The sequence below is a fragment of the Clupea harengus genome, chromosome 20 (assembly GCF_900700415.2).
Source record: "Clupea harengus chromosome 20, Ch_v2.0.2, whole genome shotgun sequence".
Taxonomy (NCBI): domain Eukaryota; kingdom Metazoa; phylum Chordata; class Actinopteri; order Clupeiformes; family Clupeidae; genus Clupea; species Clupea harengus.
In genome coordinates, this window is record NC_045171.1 from 19,082,881 (window position 1) to 19,100,365 (window position 17,485).

Below are 17,485 nucleotides of genomic sequence, written 5' to 3' on the forward strand. Positions count from 1 at the left end.
TGCTCGCGCCCCTCCTCTCCAGCCAAGCGAGGTGCTATTGTCTCGTTTCCTGTGACCGTTCGAGTCTTCCAGAGTCCAGGCTACCACTCATACTTAGACAAATGCACGCCTCTGTCCGGTACCACGGGACCAATCGCCTAATATCGCCGCCGAAGTGATATTGTGTGACGCTGTAAGTGACAAACGGAGACCTCGACTCGCGCCGTGATTACTACAGATTTGTGCATTCCCGGCAAGGAATATATTTGCTGTTTCTGATACTGGCATATTCTATTTGAAGAAATTTCACATCTGTTATGTTGGCCGGGCTCTCTTAAGGATAACGGACCCAGGCACGGGGCTACTCATCTAAGATGTACAACTTGTTTCTTTGTTTCTGGCTTAAGTGCGCCTATACGTCTAGCTGATGCTACTCGTCGCGAGGAGCACTTTTGCATCAGTTGGCGGAGCTTCACTGTAATTGACAACTGCAGTTCAGTGCCAAAGAGGTGAGACCTTTATCGGTTCAGTCCAACGACATTTGACAGTGACAGATGTCTTCGTTACACCCGAAAAACATAATTTTATGCAGTCAGTTATTGGTATTTTTGTTGACTTCAGGATATGTTTATGTTTAATTGTCTAACCTGACTTGTATCAGATGAAGGTTCAATAAATTAGGATGGTTTGTTGTTAGCTACAAGTCTAGTAGTCTTCTAGCCTAGTTGACACAGTACGTTTAGGTATTTATTTTTACTGAGAGAAAGGAGCAGCTGAACTCCAAAATTGATCCCGGAATTTGATCTTTAGGTTCAGAGGGATTAGTCTGAACTATTAATTTCAATTTCCTTCAGAATAACAGTTTACTGTTGCTGCTTTTTATATGCAGCTGCTGGTGAAAGGGTAGTTCTCACGACATAGACTGCAGTCTGTAACTTGTAGCTTACAGATGCCAGTTCACGCCAGCGGTCTGGCTGCCGAACAAGAAGCCTGATGTTTGTTCTGAATGCTGCCTGTGTTATCATCCGTACATAGATTTTGAAATAGACCCACTTAGGACGCAGACGGACATCGATTTTCCAATTACTTCCATCGCCAGGGTAAAACACAGCAGCATTGTCGAGCGACATGATGCTGCAGGTGTCCAAATCTTCTAACTTTGTTTTTCGTTAATTCTTTGTCAACATTGTTTTTAAAAAAGACTTGTTTCATGATTTATTTGATCATTTTTCAATGACATGATGAGTAATATTTAATTTTAGTTAGGCTACTTATAACATATCCTTTAGTTTTGAACATTCAAAGCAATATTCCCTGTATGTGCAGTGATAAGTGTAGGCAGGCCACACTGATCTTGGGTAACTGTAAGCTGTAACTGTAGAACAACTTCATAATGGCTTCATAATTTAGGCTTCTTTTTAACAACAACAGAGTACAACTGTAAACAGTTTGCCTAGGCTTGATACTAGCAAACTGGCAAAATCTGGTGACCATGGAAACTAAGTGCAAGAGCACAAATGAGACCCCCCAACCACCACCCCATGACACACACTCACATACACGCACGCACGCACACACACACACACACACACGAACGCACGCACGCACGCACGCACGCACGCACGCAGGCACACGCAGAGCTGGCTGCCGACAGAGGTAACTCACATGACACTCAATTTAACAAGGGAGTGCTCACACATACACACACACACACACACACACACACACACACACACACACACACACACACACACACACCAAAACGACAACTAGGAAAAAAAGAAACAGTAAGTAACAGTCAGTGATGGGACTGTAGCCATGAGCTGGTCTTGTAAGATGACAAGAGAGAGAGGGATGGTAGAGAGAGAGAGAGAGAGAGAGAGAGATAGAGAGAGAAAGAAAGAAAGAAAGAAAGAAAGAGAGAGAGAGAGACAAAGAAAGAGCTTGCTGGTACAGGCGCTGTATTGTGAGTTTACTGTGTAGGAGCTGACGGCACAGTGCTGGCTTTGTGAGAGGGTGTGTATGAAAACGCTGTAAAGATATAATTTCTCAGCTGGCACCCACCATACTGTCTGATGGACTGCGCCATCAGTATTGCAACCCCCCATGGGGTAGGCCCACTGCTCCAACAGTTTGGGGGAGATTCAGGCAGAGAGTGGAGGGTCAGAGGGGGGTTTCCCATCCCCAAACAGCTCATGCCTGTTAATGCTTAGGCATCGGTTTGGGCATCTCTGAGATCTACTGAAAAGTACCTTTGATGGTTTCTATCCACATGATTAAAAATTGAATATGAAAATGTATTTAAAAACATAACTTTGTTGAAACATTTGACACACCAAACTTTTTCTGCAGTTTTTGCAGAATGGAAGGTATAGAAGGAAAGAATCGTAGTTCCAGATCATTCTTAGAATGCAAATGATGAATTCCAAGTCCTAACAAAAGGTTCCACTGTGGAAACCAAAATAAATAAAAAGGGATTCATCAGAAGATCAGTCATTCGGCCTGTTTTTAGAATGCAAGGATCAAAGGCAACCAGCGCCGGAGGAACTGACTCATGAAGTCACAGAGAGAAGCAATGCTACAGTGGGTTCTCCAAAGGCCGTCCTCTCCTGTCCTGTCCTCTTCCTCGTCCTCTTCACTGGACCTTGCCTGGACAGTTATGTAATGTGCCAAGGGTGGGCACGCTGCTGTTTGCCCTGCTCCTCTGAGGCAGTGGAGTTCATGCCACGTTGTCAGACCACCTGGAGTGTGTGAGAGAGAGAGAGAGAGAGCCCAGACCTGGCACCCTTCACTCCTCACCCCCCACCTGGAGTGTGTGTGAGAGAGAGAGAGCCCAGACCTGGCACCCTTCACCCCTCACCCCCCAATTGTCGCCCCTCCAGGGAAAGGCTCAAGGATGCCACATACCCACAAGGAGACTGGTGACCCGATATAGAAGCAGTGTGCTGGATGCCAACAGGCAAGCACCCACTGCAGATAAGCAGGCACTGAAGGGGGCATAGAGAGAGGGATAGAGAGGTAGAGAGAGAGAGAGAGAGAGACCCTTTATTAAACTATTGCATGGATCAAGGACACCTAAAAAGGATACTATGTAGCCATACCCCAACTACAGAAAACCATGGAAAAAGAGTACACATCACCAGTTAAATAGAAGAGAGAGACATATTGACAGAGAGAAAGAAAGAACGAATAAAGGAGAGAGAGGGAGTGGGGGGTGCAGCATTAGTTGCAACATACTGGAAGTTAGCAGCCACTTTGAGCAACACCATTGTCAGCTACCCACACACTGACCCTCCATTTGTTTTTGAGGAGGGGAAACAAGAAACAGGCAAATCACAGAAGAGACTGTGAGTTGAGCGTGTGATCACATGACGTGACACTGATACCAATGGCTCCATATAGGTTAATGGTGTGTAATGAATGCAGGGGGAGGCGGACTGGAGGTCCCAGGGTGAAAGATCAGTTGTCTCCGGAGGAGGTTAAAGGCTTGACTTATATGCCTTGCGTGTCCATGCATGCTAAGTGTCTACAGTGGGCAGGAGTCTCTTGTCATTAACATGGGGCTAATGGCGTAACGACAAGCCCTGGGCTGAACATAGTAGCCTGGCTTCTCCCATGGGAAACAGTGGGCCTGCTAGCGTACAGGTTTAGATTTCCATTCATCAGAGAGTCAGGAGAAGAGGCTCTGCTATGTGCTGGGAAACAGGCAAGTGAAGTCGTTAGAAGTAGCAGCATTTATGCTAGTTTAAAAAGTTAATGTGTAATCCACTGCTACCAATTTCCAGAGAATGTTCAGAACTAACAGCTGTGGCAAATTATGCAATATTATCACGATTATTGATAATATAGCATCATACTGTGATTTTTAAAGGTCTTTGAATGTTGAAATTAGTTCATTTGCCCAAATGAAAATGAGCAAAATTCGTTTTTGTCCAATTTTACCCTGTTCATCTGCCATGTAATACGTTCTATAGTGCATTATAAACAGCAATGTCATAGTAGATTCAATAATATAGTAACATTTAATTGTATTTTTTCAACTACACTTATATCCCAAGCCTTCTGTGTAAATTATGTCAAAGAATGAAACTGGCAATATGTGACCTAACCTACCTAAGGTTTTTGGATGTGCAAATACGTATACCTTGCAAGAAATGAACATGATGTAGAATTTTCTACATTTTTCTCAGATATTCAAAAACTAACAAGTTATTTTTGGAGAGGGCTGAAGAGCAGGTAAGCATTTATTACAGGAAAGTTAGAAAGAGGAAGAAAAAAAAAACTGCTGATGTGGTCAATGGATTTCCTGACCAGAGGCCTGATTTGGAAAGATACGGTGTCAAAACAGCGTGCCTCTCAGGTAGACATAAACACTCGATGCTATAAACAGTACGGGTGGGGAAGTCACTGAAGTGAGCTGTCAAACAAAACCACACAAATCACCATAGAAAAATGCCAGGAGTGTCCACCTATTCAGCTCTCACATACTAACTCCAAGCCTTTGTTCTCTCTCTGTCCCTCCCTCCCCTCTCTTTCTCTCCCTGCAGGAAACGAGGACTGGCTTAGTCCTGTTGTCGCAGACAAAGGCTTGCTCTTGTAACTCCTAGAATCTCCTTTCTTACCCGGCAGCCATGACAAGGAGAAGGCGATTCTGCGGCCCAAGCTCTTGCTGACAGCCCTCAAGGTCGGGACACGAGAGGAGGAACCGATTGGCAGAAGGCTCGACAGTCGACGAGCCCGTCCAAAAACCCGTCGCCATGGCGAGCTTGGTGCTGAATGACACGGGGCTGGCGGACTGCAGGATTGACGACTCCTTCAAGTACAACCTGTATGGCGTGGTGTACAGCGTGGCCTTCGTGCTGGGGCTGGTGACCAACTGCGCCTCACTCTTCGTCTTCTGCTGCCGCATGAAGATGCGCAACGAGACCACGCTATTCATGACCAACCTGGCGCTCTCGGACCTCGTGTTCGTCTTCACACTGCCCTTCAAGATCTTCTACAACGTCAACCGACACTGGCCCTTTGGCGACTGGCTTTGCAAGATCTCCGGCGGCGCCTTCATCACCAACATCTACGGCAGCATGCTCTTCCTCACCTGCATCAGCGTCGACCGCTTCCTTTGCCATCGTCTACCCGTTCCGCTCCGCTCGGTCCGCTCGCGACGCAATGCACTCGTGATCTGCGTTGCCATCTGGATCCTCATCCTGGGTGGCGGCATGTCCGTCACATTCTTCTCCGCCACCAACCGCGCCAAGAGCAGCACCACGTGCTTCGAGGGCTTTTCCAAGAACACGTGGAAGACCTTACCTGTCCAAGATCACCATCTTCATCGAGATTGTTGGCTTCCTCATCCCGCTGCTCATTAACCTGGCATGCTCGTCCATGGTGCTGCGAACGCTCCGCAAGCCCGCCAGCGCTCTGCCAGATCGGCACCAACAAGGAGCGCGTGCTGCGCATGATCGTTGTGCACCTGGCCATCTTCATCATCTGCTTTGTGCCGTACAACTCCGTCCTCTTCGTCTACGCCTTGGTGCGCACCCAGGCACTGGACAGCTGCTGGCTGGAGAGACTCGCTCGCACGCTCTACCCCATCACACTCTGCGTGGCCACGCTCAACTGCTGCTTCGACCCCGTGGTCTACTACTTTACCTCCGAGTCCTTCCAGAAGTCGCTGACCACAGGGAAGGGCCAGTCACGGCCCGAGAACTTGCCCCGCAGTGAGGCGACCCTCTCGGGGAAGGAAATCAACAACAGAGAGGATATGGAGGCCCATCAGTTGTCCAGCAATGGTAAAGAACAGGTGTCAGAGACCCAGTTCTGATGTGAGCAGCAGAGTGCTACAGGGAAACTTAAACTAGCAAAAAAAAGGACAGAGATCTTTTAAACTGGAAGAGTCTGGGTTTGCTGAATATTTTATGGCAGTTTGGACCAAATTCTGAAAACAAATTCAAATTGAAAAAATTAAGAGATTAATGGAGGATGTGGAATAGCTGAACAGAAGATTGGATTTATGAGGGTTCTTTCTGTGAAAAGGCCTCAATCAGGTGGATTATGTTAAGCGTCAGGAAACGACTGGAATTTGCTCGTTTGATTGGACGTGTTGTGTGGACATGAAACCAGAAAGGACCCACACAGGGCCAAAAGCTTCTTTTTTTGTAACCATTTGTCTTGTTGTCTTGTGGCTGATATACTGTTTGGGTTTTTACAATGTTGAAATGTGTTTGTGTTAGTTCTGTGTGTGTTAAATGTAAAATGTAACTCTGGGTCAAGAGTCTTGTGACTGTGATTGGGTGTCATGACGTTCTTCAGGAGACAAAACCATCCACTCTGCACCAGAAACAAATGGTATTGCAGTGGTCCAGTATTCAGATGTTTTGCATTGCAATCAAAACTTGTTATTCATAACACTATTTGTTACTACTGCCAATGTAACTCTTAGATTTATGCACATAGGAATTGCTTTACATGAACAATCTTGGCTTTCTTATTGTGTGAGTATAAAGCACACAGAAACGTACAAGAAAACATACATACGCACATGAATGCACTGGATTATAAGTATTTCCTTTATGTTGCATTTTCTAATGAAGCCTGCTATGATAAAGAAGATTATTTTAATTTAGTTGAAAGAAACTGTCTTGTTTTTAACAAAAATGGCACTTTTATATATGGAAATTGTGTTTCAAGTGAAGGCCTTACACTGTAGATCCAAATGGGAGTCAATTAAACCCACACTTTAGAAAAACTGCTTTGTTAAGGTGGATTTTATTTTCAAAAACGCTCCAGACACAGAGGGACCTCTCACCTGTTCATTTGCAGTTACTGACCATTTACAAGAAGGAAATACAATGAGAATGAGGTCAAACCAAAATACACGGACAGCACGAAACATGAAGGCCTTTTCGAGACCCTGCTCACTGTGGCTTTGTGGCTAGTCAAAACAATGTACGTGTAATGTCTTGAAAAGAAGACACAGAGGAAGTCTCACGTTCGCAACAGACGAGGCAGACGGCGGGCGGGCCATGAGAAACAGGAGATGCCAGAGGGCTCCGTGTCCTAGACTGAGCATCCGCGCACAAGCGGCTAATTTCAGAGCTATCCGCCTGCCTTCTGCATTATGACCGGCCAGACTTGCAGCCTGTCGCAAAAGCAGAGAGAGAGAGAGAGAGAGAGAGAGAGAGAGAGAGAATACATAATGATGAAATTGCACATTATAATATAAGTGGCTTACATGGGCATGACCCGGATGAGAGAGAGAGAGAGAATACATAATGATGAAACTGCACATTATAAGGTAAATTACTTATGTGGGGCATGACCTTAATGAGAGAGAGAGAGAAAGAGAATGCGTAATGATGAAACTGCACATTATAATGTAAGTGACTTACGTGGGCATGACCTGAACGAGAGAAAGAGAGAGAGGGAGAGCAGCCTTATGCAAAGGAGACGGAGGAAAGGAGGGAGGGAGAGAGAGAAAGAGGCAGAGAAATCCCTCAGTGTTGGGAGAAGAGAGAGCCAAGGAGCTTATTATGGGCTGCAGCAAAGAGGCATTGTCTCGGGATGAATGAATGGTCTTTAGCTTAATCACGACCAGGTCCTAAGAGCGGCCCTAATTCTCTCAGATATGTTGTTATGGGCCCTTTCTGGCACGTAGCAGGCATTAGATTAGCTGCCGGATTCCAAATAAACCTCTGTCAGGCTCTTATTTTGGAACAAGACACACAAAGTTACGAGCTTAGCGTATGTGCCTCCAGTACGTGCTGTTTGTCTAGGCAAAAATTAAATGTAATGGATGAGGGGAAGAGTCAGGGTTTTGCTCATTAAACAAGGATGCACAAACTTAGCCTGTCAGACTGGATCTCAAAACAGGTTTTTCTGTAAACTCTTTATAGACAGTAGCTTGGTCAGCCAGATGTATGACCTGGTGATTGGCAAACTATGGGAGGTGTTTGATTCAATTCCATTCTATAATTTAAAACGTAATTTATTCACAATGCCCAAAACACCTAGTTGAACCCCTTTAGATACGTGCAGTGAAATATGGGGTCTTAAAACTACTAGGCTTACATGAGATGGAAGCATTTTAAAATGCACTGACTGATTATACAATAGAGAGGTATAATTGTTCTTGACACCAGTGGTTTGGAGAATGGTGAGGGCCACTGTTTTGGCACAGAAAACCACAGACAGTCTGGAGTTTATCTTGTAACATAAATATCATCAAGATTCCTGCACAACTCTGTGTGTGGGTGTAAGTGAGTGTGCACACGTGTGCGTGTGTACGTCTGTTTGCATGTGTGTGTGTGTGTGTGTGTGTGTGTGTGTGTGTGTGTGTGAGTTTGATTGGCAGAGGCATCTGTGTGTGGGGGCAGCAGGCTGCGGGGAGAAAGGACCATTGAGGGGAAAAGAGACATGGGAAATACTGTGGCAGGTGTGTGTGGGTGTGTGTGTGTGTGTGTGTGTGTGTGTGTGTTGGTGAGAGAGAGGGATAGGATTTGTGAAGAAAGTAAAATGGAGGAAAAGTGCGTAGAGGTGGAGAGAGAGTGGGATACACATGTGGGAAATGGAGAGTGGATCTGGAACCTACAAAGATGGTTGCTGCGATAAAGTGACAAGACAAAGAGAGCGGGAATAACAAAGGAAATGAAGATTCAACAGAACATGAAGAGGGAAGAGGATGACAGATGCGTCGTGAAGAAAATGTAATAGCTCATTTAACATTTAGAGGGCACGTTCAAAAGGAACATGAAGTGGAGCGGAGACTGTGACAAACTGTTGTTTGCACTTCTGGGAAGTGCAGCTCTTAGACAGGAAGTGGCCAGCCACTGGATCAGGGGTCAAGGATGAGGGGGTGCGAGGGGGCCGGTGGGAACACACAAAGAGGGCCACGACCTGATTCCTCGGCCTCAGGCTGGTCCGTGCCAAAGGTACCAAAGACCACGGTGCGAATGGCCATTCAGAAATTACACGCCAGCTAAATTTTGTTCGCCAAACGACCATGTGCTATTAATAAAAGCGATCACTGGTGTGTTGTGTGTGTGTGTGTGTGTGCGAATCTTTTCATGGATCCCTTTGCACTCACTCCTCTCTTCAGGGTGTCTTCCTTGCTGTCGTCTAACTTTAGACATTCAGTCATTTCCTGACCGGGTTTGAACGTTGCTTTAGGGTAGAGTTCACTGATATAACACTCGCCACTGTGTGTAGAGTAACAAGTGCTCACTGTGGATGGGTCCACTTTTTAGGACGAGAACAGCATCAAGTTCTCGGGGATGTGTATATTTTAATTCCTGTGGCTGTTCTGTTTAATTTACTGCAGAAATGGCATAAAGATGTAAAGCAGACCTCAGATGCGATGTCTGCAGTTCCTTAAGTGGCTGCCTCACTCACTTCCTGTCGCACCAGATCCTGACTAAGTCGACAAAAATGCTCCCAGGGGGACTGGAGTTCACAAGTTCACTCTCTGGATTGTGGGGGTGTGCGTTTGTGGATAGATTAGATAAGAGTGTGTGTGTGGGGGGGGGGGTCTATACTAGAGTGAACCTGACTACATTTGTGTGTAAATGTATGTGCCGGTAAACTGTGTGTGTGTGTGTGTGTGTGTGTGTGTGTCTGTGTGTCTGTTGTGATGTGATTACAGCAGAGGCAGCACGTTCCTTATGTTCTATAGGAGTACTAATTTTATTAGGTGACTCTGGGTTCAGACGGATACTGTGTGCTTGTGTGGAGCTCGGTGAGAGCTCGGTAACCTTGAGCTGTCTGGAGGTTGTTTTTACGACAGCAAGAACAGCAAGAACATTCTGCCAATAAACACATGTAGGGCACATTTTACAAGACGTCTTACATTTAACCTGTGACGAGACAAATCCTCAAGGTTTTAAAAGGAACTATAGACCTTCTACATATTCCTGCATTCAGTTATGCTGGAAAGGGGTCAAAAGGTTATAAAGATGGAGGAAAAGCACATATTATGAAATCATATAATCCACAACCGAAATCTAGGCTTTCCTGCATGGCAGCGGCAGACCTGTGAGGGACTGAGCAGCTCTTGATGTAAGATCAGTCATGTGAGTTGAATTTCAGATCCAAGTGTCAGAGCAGGCCTGAGGCCGCAGCTCCGCGAGGGGGCCCAGGCCCAGCGAATAAGCCCTTTGCAGCTGTGCAGCTCAACAACTTCACTTTCAACATGGCCACTCTCACGCTGGAATAAAATACCCTTCTAACGCTCTGTGCGTAGACATCTGTTTGCTGTCCATAATAAACCTCCCCACAGGCCTTATCTGCGCTATGGTACACCTTCTATCAGCTTAAGTACAACCACACACCAGCCTAGAAATGTCGCAAGTGTGAAACTGTAGTGACTGACCTGTTTCCAGAGTTAAACGCTACTACTAAAATATCAATTTCTTTAAAAGAATAAAAATGTTTTTTCCTAAAAACCTAAATAAAACATAAAAAATGACTAGGCCACAGTGAGAAAATATCTCTCATACCCCGTGCGTCCTGCTGCTTAGGTTCCATTACGTTTGAATTAATTTGATGACATGTAAAATGTCCTGTAAAATGTAATTCATGTAGAAAAGCACATTAGAATAAATAAATACTAAGCTATATATCTTTTCTTTGTGAATTATGGAAATACTAAAATATCTTATACATCACATACAGTATATATGGCTATTTTCCTAAATGAATTGTCCTAGTGCAATTTATTAAACCAGTTGATCATTGACTATTGTTTTTAATGTATATTGATGTTTGCTAATTTCATGGAATCAGTGTTTGGCACTAATCTGACAAAACAAAGTACCCTTCTCTAAATCTTCTCTCATAAACATGGAAAGCTTTCTAGGACATGATTAAACATGCACATTAATTGCTCTGATTGGTTGGGCCACCTTTTGTATTAGAATCAAGTTTGTCCTAATGGATTAATTGGCTGTATGTAGGGTTCCCTCTCAAACCATATACAATGTTCTCAAATTCATGTTGATAAGTATATGGTCCATTTTATGTATACGAGACACCATACTGAAATATATATAAATGTACACAATGTACCCTGTTTACTATGCTGTGAATTGTGTCCACAATACAGAACAATTGTGTCAAGTATGTATTATTTTGCTTGACTTGAGCCGGTAGTTATACTATATATATCATTTTCTTTTAACCTGGGAACCCTTCATCATTCAACAACAAAGCACGTTTAACATTATTTGCAGGCCTGATGACAGCCACCCACAAATTTATGTGCAGTCAGTTTGAGTTTATGTGGTCCAGACGACCCATCTATTGACGTAAACAGAATTGTAGGAGATGGTCAGTAGACCTTAATTATATTGTGAATGTTTAGCAGGCATGAAAACGGGTCAGGGTGAAAAGGTGAGAAGGATATTACCCCTCTAGGGGGGTCCCGGGGGCATGCTCCCCCGTAAGAAAAATTGTAATATTCCATATTTTAAAAGCATCAATCTTGATGCATTTTGAGAGGCTTTTTTTGCCAACCTGGGGAGAGCTGGAGAAACTAACCTTCAGCCATGAGTCCAAAATTATCATGGCCTCCTTACTAAGTATTATGCACTGATGTCACTGGGTCTAAAATACAAGTATAAGAGGCACAATGTGGTAAGGGCACCACAAATGGCTTAATGCATAGCCCCCACAAGAGATGGTGGACATGCTGTAACTTAACTTGTCTACTCTTCCATCATGATTGATAGCCAATACAATGTTATGTAATTCAGATTTTAATTAGGGCTGTCAATAGATACAAAAAAAATTAACTAATTAATCTCACATTTTGAAATTAATTAATCGCGATTAAAAGTTTGTTTGACTTCTAAAGACTAAATCTTATAAATTAACGAGTAATCACTTTCAGACAGCGTGTATTTTAGACACTGTTGTTTAATTGTATTTTTTTTTTTTTTTACACAAAACTACACGCAGAACTGTGTTTTCAAAGAGGCTCAGGCCTATAACTCATACCTATAAAGTGCCAGCCAGGTACAGACTGTGTGCCGCGCAGGGTAGATGTTAAAATGGAAGTAGCCTAGCAGCTGCCAACATAATACGGGCACTATCAGTGCCTAAAGTGGTCAGTTTGCCACTTATCTCCCTTCTGTTTGAGACGTCGATGAATTCCTCTGCACAGTCCTCCGCTGTATGTCGCGAATGTTTTTTTTATTTTTTACTTCCAATGCAAAATATCTCAATTTCCATTCTTTGTCAATAAAATGAACCGTGACACCCAGGTAATTGTCATTTCTGACTGACGTCAGTTGTCACCAGTAAGGGCGACGCTGGCAGCTTGTTTGAGGAGCTGAATTGTTCGTGCTCTCTCGCCGTCATACAACGGTAAATCGTAAGAAATTGTCCCCTGAAGCAATTCGAATCACCTCAGACAGCCCACCGTCCTCAACTATGTTGATGGCCGACAGTCACCGGCAACCTAAACTGCGTAAGCGTTGGTAACCTTTTCACGGGACTGGGTCTAGTTATTTTCCTAGTGAAGTCGTGGAGTGTGGGGTTGGCGACCATCTAACCTGGGACTGCTTTCTGTCGGGTGCTTTGCATTAAGGTGATAATCTTCAAGACGAGCTGCTTATGTTGATAGCTAAATTCAGCTTGACAAATGCTACATACGACTTTAGTTTTGTCGGTTGTTCCGTCATTTTCACTCTTAAACAGAAACTTTCCGCCCAACAATCCCTCTGCTCTCTCCATCTTCAACTACCTTCTCGGTCTCTCCTATTCCTGACTGCAGGGACGCGGCGGTTTCGTGTCATGTGTCAATGCACATCGGAAGTAAACAAAGTTGCGTTAACTGCCTTAAAATATTTTATCGCATTAATCTCGGCCACAATAATCTCATAGATTAACGCGTTAACTTTGACAGCCCTAATTTTAATACATTTTATTGGCAAAGATAACAATTTACATTAAGTTCGTAATACTTTCAGAACCAGATCATTTTTTCTTCTTTGCCTGAACCACCAGTGTCTTCATGGCCCGCTTTCGCTGTTTTGCACGTCTCAGCCTCACCCTTTTCTCTTCTTCAGCAGGCGTGCTTTCAGCTTCTGATGGTGGTCTGCACTGGTGATGCAAGGCAACTTCGCGCACGCGCACCTGTTCGCAGTTCACTGAATATGAATACCTATGAATACGAATATGAATACTACAAAACAACATTCCAAAACCAAACATTGAGCACAATTAATTAACATTAACAGGCATTATAATACATAGACATATATATGTCTATGTTATAATACGGGTAGATGAAATCAAGCATTCTGATTGGTTGAAAGGAGGTCACGGGGTGTACTGTATTGAGCCATAATGTACTGTACAGCTGTTTACATTTACCTGAGCGTTCCATATCAGTGCGCACTCAAAATATACTACCTTAGTTCGAAAAAAAATGGCGGACCAAATCTCCGTAGATCATCGTATTTCTACCTAAAAGTTTTAAGTTTGACTTTTTTTTTGCTTAGATTTTTAGAAAATTACCGAGAAATAGACACTGTACAATATAAAAACGCCATTATTGTAACTGAAAAATATGTCTAAGAGGATTAGCCACCTATCAAAGGTTAGCATGCTACTAGCCGTTAGCGATTAGCAATTCCTCTGTGTTTTTGCAAAGCATCTGCCCCAACTTTCTTCTCCCGACATTTACATTTATCTTGTACATATTCCATCCCCATAAACTGGAGATTTCAAGAGTAGAGATGCCTTTCAATATGCAGTTGCAGGATGGGTGAACGACACCAAGATATGGCATTTGGAGACAAAAACAATATGTATGAGATCACAGGACATGTATCCTGGATCTTATCAAAGCTAACCGTTCTTGAGCAATCAAGAGTGCCAATATGGGCTAACGAGTTGTAGCCAAATCCCAAAGGGCTAAACAGCTCGCTAGTTATTAGCACTCTAGCTCGCTCAGGGGAGTTTAGCTCTAATAAGACACAGCAATTATTCACGATTGTATCAATTGTATATCTAGGTTTTCTCTGGCGACTGTTGTCTCATCCATCAGCACACCATATCCCGGGCATTTTGAACTTTCTGTGGGTTGTGACCGTAAACAGCTCGCTAGCTATTACCACTTTAGCTTGCTCAGGAGAGTACAGGCTAACAAACGTGACGTTCCCAATGCTGTTTGTCTGTTGCATTAGCAACAGCCACACATTCGGGACTATTTTCTCTAGAGTCTAGGCTACTGAAATGCGATACACAACGTTTGGTGGCTATTACAACTATTTCGTGCTGAAGCAGCTTACTATTTAGTTTACTATTTATAATGTTGCTGGCAACCGTATTATAAAAGCAATAAGGTACTCGAGGCAGTACTGTATCATCCGCTTCGCGTCGGGCCTAACAACACCCTTGAACAGTACATTATTGACGATACAGTACTGCCTCTCGTACCTTATTGCTTAAATATGCACTGCATTGTGGGGTGAACAATTACTCACATACAAGTCAAGGAAGCGCTGCAAGCCCTGGCACGGTAGACTGCATTGCTTTCTTTTCCTGTATTTTTCAACGTAATTTCAATTTACTATCACGTTATTACATTTTGTTTCCACCAATTCCACTGCTAATGATACGGGCACTCTGAGATTCTTCTGAATGAAGAGTGCGTTACAAATAAAATGAATTATTATTATTATTAAAGTACGCAGCGGAGCATCTTTGGGCATACAGGTGGGGGCGCCACTGAGACAGTAAGCAGTCTGACAGCAAGATTCTTTTGAGCACCTCAGCACTAGTAACATCTCCAGACAGGCGGCAAGAATTTCTCTTTAGTCATGTAATTTCTCTAGAACTCTATAACTGAACCAAGGATAGTACAAGTCTGCCCTCTACTGGCGAATACTAAATACTGTCAGCATAATCCTTCCCAGAGCCACTGAAGCAAAATATTCACATTGTTCCTCTTAAGTAATATCACAGTTATGGGTATACTTTTTTTTCAAATAAGTTTTGCAAGTCTCTAGATACAATACCTCATCCATATAATCATTATTTATAAATTACCATAAATTAATTTAATCTCAGTGGTTTTAATTCACAGTGGTTTATTAACATGTCTGACTCTTAATCTGAGTCTCACAGGAAGACCGTTTAGTCATGACACCACACAACACAGTATGTTAAGACAAGGTCATACACAATGTAAAACAGCAACAGGTATACTGATTGAGAATGAAAGCCGTAAACGAGACTTCATTCACAAGTAGACATCCTTCCATGATCAAAACAGTTACATATGAGTGATCCTGATTTACAGAAGCAGGGACAATAATAGTGTTTAATAAAGAGTTACAGAATGTTTTAAATGGTGTTAGTAAACTTCACTTTGCCAGAAGAACATTACTGGAAGGTGTTTTACATTTGTCAATGTTAGATTGTTTACGAAACCAAAGACTCCAAATGAAATCAGGAAGCCCATCATGTTCACAGCTAATTCAAAAGATAAGTTATACTGAGAAAGTGGAGAATATAATATTAGATATAATATTTCGGCACACAAGGCAAAGTTAATGGCCAGTGTGTCGAGTAGCATACTCTGGCAACATGTTTGTACCAATAGTGCAATTACTTGGAATCCAGAAAATATGGAAAAAAAGAAAATGAGGATTTGTGTAGTTCTCAGAACGTCTATCACAGCCAATGACTCCCAGTGTGTCAATAATGCATTGGGGCTTCAGGACCAGGCAGAACTTCAAACAGTAATATAGACTTAGATAGGCAACTTAGATAGCAGACTCTGCCATCGGTGTATGAATGATGTCTGAGGCGTTCATCTGTAAAGCGCTTTGAGTGCTCTATGAGTTGAATATATATATATATATGCTATATAAATGCAGTCCATTTACCCCATATAATATTTATGACAACAAAAGCTTCTCTGCTTGGAAAAAAACATTACATTTCTTTATTCATGTAAAATCAGTCATCATAGTCGTCATAAATTTGGACAAGTGAGACGGGGAGGTCAAATGTGGAGATTCTCAGTCTCTGGAGATTTCAAACAAAAACCAAAACCACTGCTTTATCACAGGCACCTTTTCAGCTCAGAATTTTTTTTTTTGACAACCTAGACATTATGTGAAAGCAAGTTTCATACTTAGGTAACTATTGTAAGCAATAGTCAAACAATTCTCAAAACCCAGCACCAATAATTAACTGAAAATTGATGAGATTCTACCTAGGTGAAAGAAATTGAAACCTGGGTACCTTTATTTGTGACTTTTTAGCGTGCTGAGCTCCCGGCGTAGTTTCTGATTTTCTTGTAGGAGATGTTGACATTTCTTGCAAGCTGTTTTTTTTTAACAGTACTTGGATTAGACATTTACAGTTCCAATGATTCTAGCATGTTTTTTTTAACAGCTGTCATTTCGTGTCCATACCTGTCTTGCGACCACACTCGCACAGGTAAGTGTCCTCGCTGTCCAATGAGGGAGCAGTCACAGATGAAGCACCTGGGAGGTAGTCACGTCACGCATGCAGACGAGAGTTAGAATTGTCGTCACGCAAACACACAGGCATTTAACACGGTTTTCACACAAGATTGAACTCTTTTGAACTAGTTGCCCACGTCCACTGTTACACTGAGCTTTCTTGAGAGGGACGAGTCATGCCTATCGTTAACAGATTGTTCACACTCTCAGGCAACATGCACAATTTAAAGAGGTTAGCATGAAATGAAGGCAAAGGCATGCAATGTAATATGAATGAACATGCAATAACTCAAAACAAAAGGCAAGTGCCCAGGGTCTGTGTGTGAAAAGCCATCTGAAACCTTGAGCCCTTCTTGTTGCTACTACATTTTTTTTTACAACATCTAACTGTTGGGACGATCAGTCAAGCCGTTTCATTTTTTGATTATATAATTCTGTATAATTAACTGTACAAACCAAATTTTGAGTTGTCCACAATGTTGTCCATAATGTCCACAAATACAAGGCAAAGCTCTACTAACAAACTAGCTTTAGCATGGGAGCTCTCACCAGACACTGTATGAGCTGAGGAGGTGGAGATGGTATCTTCAGGCACAGTGGGAAGTGCTGACCAGCACAGAAACACACACACAAGCATTTGTTAAAACACACACACACACACACACACACACACACACACACACACACACACACACACACACGCACAGCAAACATGGGGGCCAATTCAAAGCAAACAGTGAACTGCACTTGTTGCGGTTGTATTTTTTGCAAGAATGTCGGCCTACGGTCTTCAAACCTACCCAGGCGAACCAACTTATGCTAGAACATCAAACAATAAGCGTGGGATATTTTGCTAGCTGAAGGGCTCGGCCCAGACACAAGCAGCTACAAGCTACAGCCATGGTGGAAGTATCTGCATTTAAACCAACAAGGAGCGCGGAGGACTATAAGGCATTAGCGCCATTCAGATTTTAAGATCTAACCTCAAAATACTACTTATGTGTTCTACTATGACGTGAGAGTGGGGAAAC

The 17,485-nt window shown here is 43.0% G+C and overlaps 1 long non-coding RNA gene and 1 pseudogene across 1 annotated transcript; one reads left to right on the top strand and one right to left on the bottom strand.

Moving 5' to 3' along the window:
• LOC116225291 lies at window positions 1–6,116 on the top strand (annotated as a pseudogene).
• Window positions 6,117–15,905: 9,789 nt separating this feature from the next.
• LOC116225278 lies at window positions 15,906–17,423 on the bottom strand. The gene is made up of 4 exons (XR_004166025.2): window positions 17,004–17,423; window positions 16,404–16,475; window positions 16,231–16,312; window positions 15,906–16,011 (listed from the first exon to the last, which is right to left on the bottom strand). It is a non-coding gene; the product is annotated as an uncharacterized LOC116225278 (long non-coding RNA).
• Between the last annotated feature and the right edge of the window lie 62 nt (window positions 17,424–17,485).